General features: G+C 48.8%; 1 protein-coding gene across 4 annotated transcripts in view; it reads right to left on the bottom strand.

Moving 5' to 3' along the window:
• SEMA4D (semaphorin 4D) overlaps positions 1-735 on the bottom strand; it is a 117946-nt gene extending 117211 nt beyond the window's left edge. For all 4 annotated transcript variants that reach the window (XM_009189084.4, XM_003911895.5, XM_009189085.4 and 1 more), the window contains exon 1: positions 599-735. The gene's annotated coding sequence lies outside the window, so the exon portion shown is untranslated. The remainder of the gene's footprint in view (positions 1-598) is intronic.
• Positions 736-12503: the final 11768 nt, after the last annotated feature.

Below are 12503 nucleotides of genomic sequence, written 5' to 3'. Positions count from 1 at the left end.
CCAAGGCGGCGACCTGACCACTGCGGCCCAACCTGCCCCACCTGTCTGAGTGCGCGGCGCCGGGTCCAATGCACAGGGGCCGCGGCCTCCGCAACCAAAATAGAAGCCCGCGGGGGCCCGGCCGGAGCCCGGGCTGGCCGGAGCGAGGCCTGACCTGGCGGGGCCAGACCGGGCGGGCCGGGGCGCGACGGGGCCTGACCGAGCGCGCCGCCCCCTCCCTGGCCGGGGTCAGCAGCGCGCCCCCGCTCCCCCGCGCCCAGGGGAGCCACCTGCGCGCAGGGACTGGGGAGCCAACCGGGAAGGGGAGAAGGCCGGGAAGGGATCGCAGAGGGGTTCAGGGGGTCGGAGGGGTTCAGGGAGGGGTCCGGGTAGGTGTCTCCGGGAGGCGTCCCGGGAGGGGCCCCGGGGGGATCCAGGAAGGAGTCCAGGGGTCCGGGGGATTTTAGAAGGGGGCTCCTGCAGGGGTTCGAGGAGGGCCAGAGGGTCCAGGGAGGAGCCTAGAGGTGTGGAGCAGGGGTTCCGCGGAGGGTCCAGGCCGCCCCCAGCGCACCTGCCCAGCCTCGCGCGCCCTCCCTCCCGCGCCAGCCCAGCCGCTTACCTGGAGCGCGCCTCCTGCTCTCGGCGGCTCCCAGCCGGGTGAGTTCGGGCGCCAGGAATGGCGGCGGCGGCGGCGGGAGGCGGCCGGGCCAGGGAAGGGGCGGCGGGGAGGCCCGGCGGCGGCGACTGGGATGCTGCGGCGCGCGAGGGCGCGGAGGCCGGCGCGGGGACGGAGGGCGCGGGGCGGGCTCGCAGGCCCCTCCTCCGCTCCCCCTCCCTTCCCGCCTCCTCCCCTTTCCCTTCCCCTCCCCCTTCTTCTCTTCCCTCCCCTGGCCCCGCCCCTTTCTTCCTCCTCCCTCCTCCTCGCCCCTGTTCACCTCCCTCCTTCCCCTCCCCCAACCTCTCTTTTCCTCTCTTCTCTTTTTCCTCGTCTTTCTTCACCTTCGTAACACTCTTCCACCTCTCTCCCCTTCTTCCCACTTTTGCTATCCACTCCTTCCTCCTCACCTCCCATCTCTCTTGCCTCCCCGCCAGGCCCAGAGGGTTATCCCTCAGCCCTGGCTTGGTCTGTGCTGAGTCAAGCACCCTCCCAGAACCAAGAGGTGCCCTGTCACCCTCTTCCTCACCAGCTGTTAATAGACAAGCTTGCCCCTTCTGGGGTCCTGGATGAACCCCACCCTTTCCAGGCCTCCCCCAAATCCCCCAGGTTTTTTTCACCCCCAGACCCTGAGCCAGCTCTTCTGAGAACCTGACCTGCAGTGTGGGTGTGGCACGTGGCACCCAGAACACTTGGCTGCTGACTTTGGGCAAGAATATTTCACACCAGACTGCTCCCATTCCCCAGGAGGAGGGGCTGGCACCACCTGGAGTCTTGGTTTCCCTGAACCCCCATGCTAGCCTTTTGCTAAACGTTCGTTCTCCACTCTAGATGGCAAATGGTCCTCCTGTGAGGTTGCTGGTGAGGCGTGTTTGTGACTAGCCCATGGGTTTGGGGATCTGGGGGCCCTCAGAGATGGTGCTCCTCCATCCAGACCTCCTCCCTCTGCCCCCAGGAGAGGTGACAGGGCTGGCACAGTGACTGGCCAGGCCGGCAGGCCTATTGCGGAACACAGTCCTGAGAAGGGGACTCCGTTCCTAATGGAACCGGCTAGGATTTCCCCTAAATGTGAGGGGTTGGGGAGCCCCTCTCCAGGCAGGTGATACCTCCCTGGACTGCAGACTGCTGTTGAGGGCCAGGGGTCCTGAAGCTGTTTTCCTGCTGAGCACTGCTCTGAGAGCCAGAGTTTACAAATGAAGCCCGTCCCAGGCCCAACAGTCACAGAGTTAAAGACCCAACAGTCACAGAGTTCCCTTCAGGGGCCTCCTGTGGTTCCTGTGGTTCAGTGCCGGAGCTCTGACAACAGGGCTTGGGCCCAGCAAAGACTAAGACGGCAAAGCTGGTGTCAAGCAGGGTGGGGTGCAGCATGCACCCCCTCCTCCCTCTACCACGTGGCAGCCACCACCCTCCGCTGAAGAGTCAGGGCCTGGAATCTGATAGACTCCCTTGACTCACAGCTCTGCAGTTTCCAAGGTAACCTCAGGCCTCAGCCCTCTGTACCCCACAACGGTCAGTGTGGTCATCCTGGAGGGTTTGGGGAGCACGGAGAGAGAATGGCAGGTAAAGCCCACTGCACTGTGTGCTCAGGTTCAGTGCTGGTGACTATTACAGGAAAAAACTAGAGGAGAAGTCTTTTCCAAGCTCTTTTCCAATTGTATGGGTCCACGAATCCATGTTCCATATCCCATTTGGATGGAAACATAACGGAAATGGATTAGGACAGAACTGGTTTAACAGCATTCTATGCCCAAGGAGGGATGCACGCTTAGGATCTACACATGCAAGCATTGCACAGATCAGGGGGTGGGGGACTCTGTTTTATTCCTCACTAGTCAGACACACCTAGAATACCGTGCCCTTGCCTGGTGTCTAAGGCAGCCAGCAGTATCCCATGGGAGGGGAGTTGACGCACTGGGAGTCTTCAGCCTAGAAAATCAATGTGTGGAGTGCAAGACAGCAGAACCCCAATATTTGCAAAACTGTCCAGGGAAGAAGGATTACTCTGTGGTGTGATGAAGGGCAGAATGAGGACAGATGGGTGGAAATTAGATGAGAAAGTGGATTTCTGCCCATTGTGGGCCCTTTCTGACAGACCTCACTGCGGAGGAGCCGGCTGCCCCCACAGGAGCGTGCCCTTCAGGGCCAGCGTCTAGACAGGCCTGGGGCCACCTTGGGAACACACTGCAGGGAGGGGACCGGCAGCAGAGGGGTGTACTTCTCAGCAACTGCTGAATCCTCTCCTGGCTTTTAGACCCACATGCTCAGAATCTGATAGAGGGCAGCCCAGGGCAAAGAAGAGACTTTGCATGGCTGTCCTGGGACCCACATTTCTGGCTTCATGACCTTCCAGAATCCTGTCCTCTCTAGCCTGTTTCCTAATGCATACAGAAGGACGTGAGAGAATTCAATAAAAACTCCAAAAAGCTTTCTACAATGCCCAGGCGGCAAAAGCAAGGGCTTCTTTGCACAGTGCTTATATAAAATTACCCTCAAACATGTTTATTGCATTCATGAAGGAGACAGGACTCTTGGTTGTAAGTGACAGAACTTCAGCTTGTACTATTGGCTCACTTGCATCTAAAGATGCTCCGGGTACCATTAGAACCGGGACTTGGATGCCATTATGAGGTCTTCCTCTTCCCTCCTCTCTGACCCTCTTCCCTGTTCCCTTCTCTCAGCATGATTGCCCATGTCTCCCAAAGTGACCACGCTTGCCTTTTTGTTCTTGTTTTACACTTTGTCATGGAACATTTCAAACATAGACATAAAAGTAGCAGGCCCGGCGCGGTGGCTCACGCCTGTAATCCCAGCACTTTGGGAGGCCGAGGCAGGCGGATCACCTGAGGTCAGGAGTTTGAGACCAGCCTCGCCAACATGGCAAAACCCCGTTTCTACTAAAAATACAAAAATTAGCTGTAATCCCAGCTACTCAGGAGGCTGAGGCAGGAGAATCACTTGAACCCAGGAGGCAGAGGTTGCAGTGAGCCAAGATCATACCACTGCACTCCAGCTTGGGCGACAAAGCAAAACTCAGTCTCAAAAAATAAAAATAAAAGTAGCTAAATGAACTCCAATCTTGCCTTACCTCTGACCCCCTTACTTTCCCCCTCCAATATTAATTTCAACCATATCACAGATCATATTAACCAATGTATTTTCTAGTTTCCCCAGAAATGCTGAGTGTTTGGATACTGAGACCATGCTTTGGAAAGTTTCTTTGCATTTCCCAGCCAGAATGTTGACACCATCTATATGCAGATGAGCATGGTAACTGGATCGATAATAGTTAAGTCCCATATGAGAAAAAAAACTCAAGTATGGCAGCACAAATAATACTCAGCTTCCAACACGGCCCAGGTGGATATAAGGAGAGTGGCTCCTCTGCTTCCACTTTGCAGTGCAGGAGGGAACAGACACGTACTGGGCTGGGAGCCGTTTCCAGATTGTCCAGTGCAAAGCCTTACGCAGTGAAGGAGGTGTCTTCAGAGAGAGCCGGCCTGACACCTCTCACCTGTGGTGGCAGGTGGAGTGTCCAGGCTAAGCTTAGAGAGAGAGTCAGCACAGCAAGTGGAGAAACGGGGTCCTCTGAGGGCCTGTGGGAAGATTGGGTCTGGGGCCTGCCAGCAGCTTCCAGAAAAGTCTGGGGAGATGTCCTTTGAATGTGACCACACTCTGCAGAGACATGGGTGAGCCACACCTCCACTGTTACCATGCAGTGGCTGCTGAGACCATGCTGTGACTCCTACTCCTATCTCTGTCCTTCCCCCCACACCAGAAAAGGCTGGTGAGAGTGTGGCCTTCCTGGCCAGCCTCTCCAAAATAAAGGTCTCTGTCAGGCACGCTGATTGTTAGAACAGGTTAATGAACGAAGCCGAAAGGGATTTTGAAGGCTCTGAGACCCCTAGGCTCCTCCAGCACCCTCCTATGTCTTTATTACCACTGTGACCCCCCACAAGTCCCACAGAGCTCTTTTTGTTAAAGCCACACTTGGAAATGTGGGGTCACATCGGCAGAAGCATAGAAATGAAGGCCATGCTGAGAGGCTGTCATTGCTCTGTGCTTCTGCACTGTGTTCAGCTGTCAAACCACTAAGTGCTAGATAAATCTGGTGAAGGGGTGTAATCCACCCTTGGTGCATACACTCATGGCAGCACTTCCCACATCACTGAACATGCAGCATGGGTTACTAAGCCATCCTTCATCATACTGGGGAGTGTACAGGACGCTAGTGTGCGCCCCAGCTAACTATAGATCTAATCAGTGCTGGTGTCTGCCAGATGAACTTGCCCCAGCAATGCCTTTCTGACCTTTACAGTGACTACTGTCACCAAATGCCAGACCACGGACCTCCCTGCATCCCTGGCTGGATGGCAGACACCCACTTATGTGTCAAGGCTCTGCCGGCATCATTTCCTCCTACACAAACCCACACACCCCGGGCAGAGCTAATATCCCCCACCCTGCACTGCAGCTATAATGTCACCTTACACATCCCTTCCATGGTGCCTGCACCAGCTTCCATTGTAATTGTTTGTTGATAGTCTTCTTTCTTCTCCGGTCTACATTTTGAACTTACACAGAGTGGTGAAGTCTATAGAACTTCTTTCAGAGTAATGTGTTTAAATGCGTAAAGTCAAGTACAGGATTCAAAAGGAAACGAATTATACCAAAATACAGCTACCAAAATACTTTAAAATGTGATCTACTTGCTTCTTTTTTAATAACATGCTCTAGCAGCAGATCTGATAGCTGTAGTTTCCAAGTCATGATAAGTCAGCCGATATTTTAAGGTCTGTGACAAGCATGGTGTGATGTGAGAATCGCTGTGATTTCTGCTGGGGAGAAGTCCACACATACTGCTGATGTGGCTGTGTTTGTTGCCTGCATGTACACCCAAAGGAAATGCTTCCTTTCAGTTAGAGGTTAGTAGGAAAAAAAATGTAATTCTTTTCTTATCATCCGTTCCATCTGGGTGGACCCTTCAAAGTTGATCAGACTAAGAATTACTATTTTAAAGGAAAGATGCTTGTATCTCCAGCATCTTGCATAGTGCTTTATAAAATTGCCATCAAACATGTTTATGGTATTGATGAAGGAGACAGGACTCTTGGTTGTAAATGACAGAAATTCAGCTCATACTATTGGCTCACTTGCATCTAAAGGTGCTCCAGGTACAGTTAGATCCAGGGACTCGGATGCCATTATTAAATCTCTCTCTTCCCTCGTCTTTCTGACTCTTTCCTTCTTTCTCTCTGATTGGTCCTAGCTCTGTTTGGGTGTTGGTTTTATCCTCTCCTGTCACAAGGCTCCTGGCCACCAAACTCTAAAATGATGACAAAGACTCTTTCTCTTTATGTTGCAAATCTCATGGAAGGACTTTGATTGGTTCTGTTGGCTCTCATGTCAATCCCATTTACCCAATATTCCAGACAAGGATGAGAAACCACAACCAGTCAGCCCTGGGCCACATGCATATGCCTGCAGCAGATACAGTTCGCAGTCTCACAGAACTGCAGGGCACAGATGAGTGCTAAGCAAATAGGAACAACATGTGCCCAGGTGTGTTCAAGCCAGAGGGCAAATGAGCAATCACAGAGTGTTTATTTGGATGCACGATTCCCTGCTATGATAAAAATTCAGTAGTTTGGCCAAGACAGAAGTTTATTCATTTCTTGTATAACATTTTCAGAGATAGACATCTCTGAAATGGACCAGGACTGGTGGGGAGCTTTGCTGTCTCCGATTTGGATGTTACCATCCATCTAGCTGGAAAGAGGAAGAGTATGATCAATAGATTTCATAGGCCAGGACGAGTGTGATCAACAGATTTCAGTGCAATACCAGGAAGTAGCACACATCATTTCTGTCACATACCATTGACCAGCACTTAGTCCTGAGCCCACATGTAGCTGCAAGGGGGAGTTAGAAATATAGCTGCTAGTTGAGTGATTATGTAACCAGCTAAAAGTCTATAATTAATATATTAAGGAACAGAAAAACAGATATTTATGGACAACTGGGTGAGTGCCATACTCACTGTAGTGTAATTAGTGCTATTATACATTTAAGTGGAAAATTGCTCACCTACTAGAATGTCTAAAAATGAAAATAGCAAGTGTTGGCAAGGATGTGGAGCAGCTAGAATTCTCATACACTTTCGCTGGGAGTGTAAAATAGTATGGCCACTTCCATACACAATACAGAGCAGTACTACTAAAGCTAAATCCTCATTTGCTCTATAACCCAGCAATTCCTCTTCTGGATAGAATGCACAAAATTAAGTGCATATGTTTACCAAAACACTTATATAAGAATGCTCATGATAACTTCATTTGTTGTGACTCCAAACTAGAAACAACCCCAGTGTCTATCAGTAGTAGAAAGACAAATAGGCCGGGCACAGTGGCTCACACCTGTAATCCCAGCACTTTGGGAGGCCAAGGCGGGCGGATCACAAGGTCAGGAGATCAAGGCCACAGTGAAACCCCGTCTCTACTAAAAATACAAAAATTAGCCAGGCGTGGTGGTGGGCGCCTGTAGTCCCAGCTACTCTGGAAGCTGAGGCAGGAGAATAGCGTGAACCCGGGAGGCGGAACTTGCAGTGAGCCGAGATCGCGCCACTGCACTCCAGCCTGGGTAACAGAACGAGACTCTGTCTCAAAAAAAAAAAAAAAAAAAAAAGACAAAATAAATGGTGGTATAGTCACCCTATGGAATGCTGCAAGGTAGTGAAAAAGGGAAAGAACTCCACGTAGCAAAATGGGTGAGTATCTTAGACATAATTCTGAAAGAAGTCAGACGTACACAAAAGAGCCCCTACTATACAATTCTGCCCATAAGAAGTTCTAGAGCAGGCAAACATAATAAAGGGATCAATGTCGGAATAGCAGTTACTCTCAGTTAGGTTCTGAATTAGAGAAGGCACAGTGGGAGGCTGAAAGTGTTGAGTATATGGACCTGGATGATGGTTACCTGAGTGTATACATATGTCAAAATTCACTGAGCTCTGCACTTTAATGTTTAGAATTTATCCTCAATAGAAAATTTGAAAATGCAAAGAAGTAAAGGGAAATATCTGTAATTAAAAATGCTGGTGTGTTCAGCTTTCAATAGGGCCCCTGCTCTGGCTTGGGAGAGCCATCCCCCACCCTGCTCTCTACATTGTATATCAAACAAAAAAAGTCCTGGTGGAGCATTCCTGATGAGCAGATGCTGCCTGCAGGCTGAGTTCTGTCCTTGGCAACACCAGAGCTTGAGTTTCCCATAGAAAGATGCAGGGCAGGCCATGCTGTCCCCATTTTACAGAGGAGGAAACAGGGCAGGTCAGTAAAGTTTATTCTTCACTGGCTGTGCCCTTTCTGGACACGATATTTACCTCGTGTTTGGACTTCCCAATAGAGTCTCTACACACATTTTAATGTGTGCTACAACTTCCAACAGGCAGTAAGAGGCCACCACCAATGCTGTGCGCAGACCACACAGGGATGCTGAGCAGGCGCAGGAGTAGCCCCTGCCCCAGGAACTGCAGGCCGGCCCCTCAAAACGGAAAGGGCACCTCACGCCTGCCTCCCACCCAGTTATTTGTTGTCAGGAAAGGTGCTGTGAACCTGGGCATGGGGGAACTCAATGGTTCTGATTCCCTTTTGATTAATCGGGAATTTGGAGTGTACAAAGAATTGGATTTTTCAAAGAGAAACATTGAGAGCCTCATTGCTATTCTTATGACCCCATGGTTTTCTCCTTTCTCTGTCTGTGACTGTCAGGTGGCTGACAGCCATCTCCTCGTGGCGCTGAGTTTTGCCTATTCTCTGTTCCACGAGCCTCTGCATCTGCCTTCTCCTTTACTCGGGACCCTTCATCCCTTTGGATTGGAGGCACTGACCGGACACAGAGTGTTCGCATGCTGTGTATTTCCCAGGCACAGAGGAGGAAATTGTAGGCTTTGAATGAAGGCACCGCCTGCCGCAAACAACAATAGCCCCACCTGGTTAGCATTCAGTTTGGAAAAGCCATTGTATGGAGTAGCCAAATGGAAAGATTCTGCTCTAAGAACTCTGGAACTTGCCAGCAGAAATTAAAAGTATGTTCAAATCAGGCCGTTGTCCAAGCATAATCAGACGCCCAGACCTGCTGCTTTCCTGACCACGCCCCCAGAGCCAGACAGCCCTCTTCAAGGCCAGCACTTCACGCCTGCCTGGGAAGCACTCAACTGTTACTTTATTCAACAGAGCCAGAATCGTTCGGGAAGAGAGTATGTTTGCAAAGATTGAGTTGTAAGCAAAATAAAGGTAGAATTTCCTACGATTGAGGCAAAATACAAGAGTAAAAATAAGATATTGGAAACATATTAGGTATTAGTGAAAACCTTAGTTTCAACAGAAAATTGATAAATGTAGACATTTATCAATTTAGGTTACATATCAAAAGTAGCCACATAAAACAGAAGTAAACGAAAGAGAAGATGACAACTCTTCTTCCTCCCCCACTTCTGGGACAATCAGTCCTAGTGTTGGATATGCTTTATTCCAGGCCTTGTGCCCCTCAAATACATAAATATGCATGTACTGTCTTAAAAGGCCCAGTAGCAATCACTCAGTCTCTCTCTCTTTCTATCTCTGTTGTTTATTTTAAAAGTGTGCATGACTTAAATTTTGTTTTGCAATCTCAGAAATACCCTTCAGTATGCATCTATACAGCTCTGCTTCATTCATTTAAACATAATTTAAAACTATTATCAAAGTAACACATGCACAAAATAAAGACAAATCCAACAGTCGAGAAGTACATTAAACATTATTTCGCACCCTATCTCCTATCCCAATCTCAAGAGAAAGCGTTTTTTGATTCTGGTAATCAGCTCTGTAACTCTAAAATAAGGTACTCTGTTTCCTGATTTGTCAGCATTAGATAGTAGCTAACAACTTCTTGGGATGAGAGATGAGGATTTGGCATCCACTTGGCCCCACATCTCCTGGTCCCTTTGTGAACCCAAAATATCTGAGACAGGTCTCAGTCAATTTAGAAAGTTTATTTTGCCAGGCTGGATGTAGTGGCTCACACTTGTAATCCCAGCACTTTGGAAGGCTGGGATCACCTGAGGTCAGGAGTTTGAGACCAGCCTGGCCAACACGGTGAAACCCTGTCTCTAATAAAACTACAAAAATTAGCTGGGCATGGTGGCATGTGCCTGTAGTCCCAGCTACTTGGGAGGCTGAGGCAGGAGAATGACTTGAACTCAGGAGGCGGAGGTTGCAGTGAGCTGAGATCGTGCCACTCCACTCCAGCCTAGTGACAGAGTGAGACTCTGTCTCAAACAAAAAAACAAAAAAAACAAAAACAAAAACAGGACGTTTATTTTGCCAAGGTTAAGGACATGCCCATGTGACACAGCCTTAGGAGGTCCTGACAACAGGTGGTTAAGCTACAGCTTGCTTTTATACATTTAGGGAGACATAATATGTCAATCGATACATGTAAGCTGTTCATTGGTTCCATCTGGAAGGGTGGGGCAACTTGAAGTGGGAGTGGGGGCTTCCAGGTCATGGGTAGATTTAAACATATTCCGACTGGCAATTGGATGAAAAAGTTATCAGTAGAAGGGAATGTATGGGTTAAGATAAGGCATTGTAGAAACCAGGGTTCTTATTATGCAGATGGAGCCTCCAGGTAGCAGGCTTCAGAAAAAAATAGATTGTAAATGTTTCTGAACAGACTTGAGGTCTGTGTTGATGTTAATGCTGGAGGGGTATAATGAGGCATGTCCAACCCCCGCTTCCTGTCCTAGCCTGAACCAGTCTTTCGGGTTAGATTTTAGAGTGCCCTGGCAGAGGAGGAAGTTCATTCAGGTGGTTGCAGGGGGAGGGGTTCTTCAAACTTTATTTTTGGTTTACAACTTCTAAATTCTTGAAAATACTAATATAATCATCCCTTGCTATACATGAGGGATAGGTTCCTGGACTCCTGGTTATGCCAAAATCCATGCATACTCACGTCTGGAAGTTGGCCCACAGAGCTCACATGTAGGAAAAGTCGGCCCCTCTCTACATTTACGGTTTTGCATTCAGTGAATAGTGTATTTTCCATCTGTGTTTGTTTGAAAAAATTCTGTGTATAGGTGGGCCCATGCAGTTCAAACTCTTGTTGTTCAAGGGTCTTTTGAAGTATTACTAGGTTTCCTGTTTATCTCCTATATATTGTCAAATACTGAGCTTGAGGGTTTATTTTTTCCACTTATGGTAGGTAGTTTTAGGCAGTTTCATTTGACGCCCTGCTGTATTAGTGATCTCCAGAGAACAGAACCAATAGGTGATACGTCTCTATATCAATCTACCTACCTACCTTCCTATAGAGAGATTTATTTTAAGGGATTGACTTCAGTAGTTATGGAGGCAGAGAAGTCCCACAGCCTGCTTTCTGCAAGCTGGAGACCCAGAAAAGCAAGTGGTGTAATTCATTCGAGTCTGAATGCTTGAGAACCAGGGGACGCAATGGGGTAAATCCCAGTCCAAGGGCAAGACAAGGCCAATGCCCCAACACAAGTAGGCAGGTAGGAAGGGGACACATCGTCCCTTCATGCTCTGTTTGGTCTATTCAGGCCCTTAATGGGTTGGAGGAGGCCCAGGCACACTGGGGAGGGGAACTGCATTACTGAGTCCACCAGTTCATGATGCCAGTCTCCTCCAGAAGCGCCCTCACAGACACACCCGAGAGAATGTGCAATCTGGGCACCCCAAGGCCCAGTCAAGTGGACACGTGGAGTTACCCTCACACCACATAAGTGAGAGGAGAAACCTATCCGTGTGCATCCTGCCCTTTCTGCCACTAGTCCACCTCCCTTTTTCCTTCATCCGCCTGTTGAGGCATTCTTTTTTTACGTTTTGAATTTTCTATGTTGTACTCCATATAGGTTGATTTTAAATACAGAACAACCCCAAAGAATATTTACATGTCTATAATTTCACAACTAGCATTCCCTGCAGAATGAAAGTTGTGACTGAATCAGATCCTAGGGAAGGACGTGGCATTCTGAGTCACTGACTTGGTGCCCTTTAAGGAGAACGTTCCCTGTGCCAAGGACAAGCAAACTCTGCTGTTATCATTTATCAGTTCCCCAAAATCACACCACCGCTTAGTTTGCTTCGTCATTGGGCCACAGCTTCGCTATTTTCATGTTTGTTTTTCTGAGACTTCTAATGCATTTTCCTTAGCACACACCTCCATGGTAACACTGAGGTTTCCATCCTATTAGGTGGATGCTGTTCATGGCTTGGAACCCCATTTCTTCTTGAAGGTGTGCTTCTCAGTGCTGACTGCCTTCCTGCTCCATTCAGACATGGAGGCAGGACCTTGAGGCCTGTTATCTTCCTGTCCACATCCCAACTTCCTCTTTTGCTTAGATGCCCTGTTCTCTAGATGTACATCTTGCCCTTCCTAGTTGACACTATCATTTTGATGGAGCACATCCCTCACTGGCCCCCAACAAGGTGCATGGTCCAAGTAGGACTCCAGGTTGGCTGCATGCAAGACATGGCTTCCCTCTCTGACAATGCTACTGTTGAGAGACTCATGACCATTCTGATTCTCAGACCTTGGCTAGTGACCTGTTTTTCTCTCTGGAACTTTTGGAATCTTATCTTCATCTCTGATGTTCTAAAGTTTTGTGATATACCTTGGTGTGGGTGGTTTTTCATCCTTGTTTCCTTTCTCTAGGAAAACTTTATGGACTACTTTAATAATTTTCTTTTCTCTGATATTTTTTCTTTCTGTAGCTCCTGATATTCAGACGTTGGTCTTTGTGAATTGATGCTTTAATTTTCTTAACTTTTTTCTTAGCTGCTATCCATCTTTTGTTTTGTTTTAGACAGGGTCT

This window comes from Papio anubis, chromosome 13 (genome assembly GCF_008728515.1).
Source record: "Papio anubis isolate 15944 chromosome 13, Panubis1.0, whole genome shotgun sequence".
NCBI lineage: Eukaryota > Metazoa > Chordata > Mammalia > Primates > Cercopithecidae > Papio > Papio anubis.
The sequence above is the reverse complement of the archived record's forward strand: the minus strand, read 5'-3'. Positions and strand labels throughout refer to the sequence as shown.